Genomic DNA, 232 nt, shown 5'->3' with positions numbered 1-232 from the left:
CACATATTTTCTTTAACTCACTGGTAGGCCTCTCCCAACGAGAAGAAAATCCCTCCTGATAACTAATTGGGTTGGCTAAGAGCAGATGGCTTGGCCTAGGCCCTAGACCCTCTTCTGCCTGCAGGGTCCTGCCTGTGAATCCTGACTCCTTTCCCTTGTTCCTGACTTTACGGAGCACTTTTGAGCTATTTCTATCAAGACCAGCAGATAGCAATGATTAGAGCAAGCTGGC

Source organism: Myotis davidii, unplaced genomic scaffold (assembly GCF_000327345.1).
Source record: "Myotis davidii unplaced genomic scaffold, ASM32734v1 scaffold332, whole genome shotgun sequence".
In the NCBI taxonomy this organism is placed as follows: domain Eukaryota; kingdom Metazoa; phylum Chordata; class Mammalia; order Chiroptera; family Vespertilionidae; genus Myotis; species Myotis davidii.
This window is presented reverse-complemented; position numbering follows the sequence as displayed.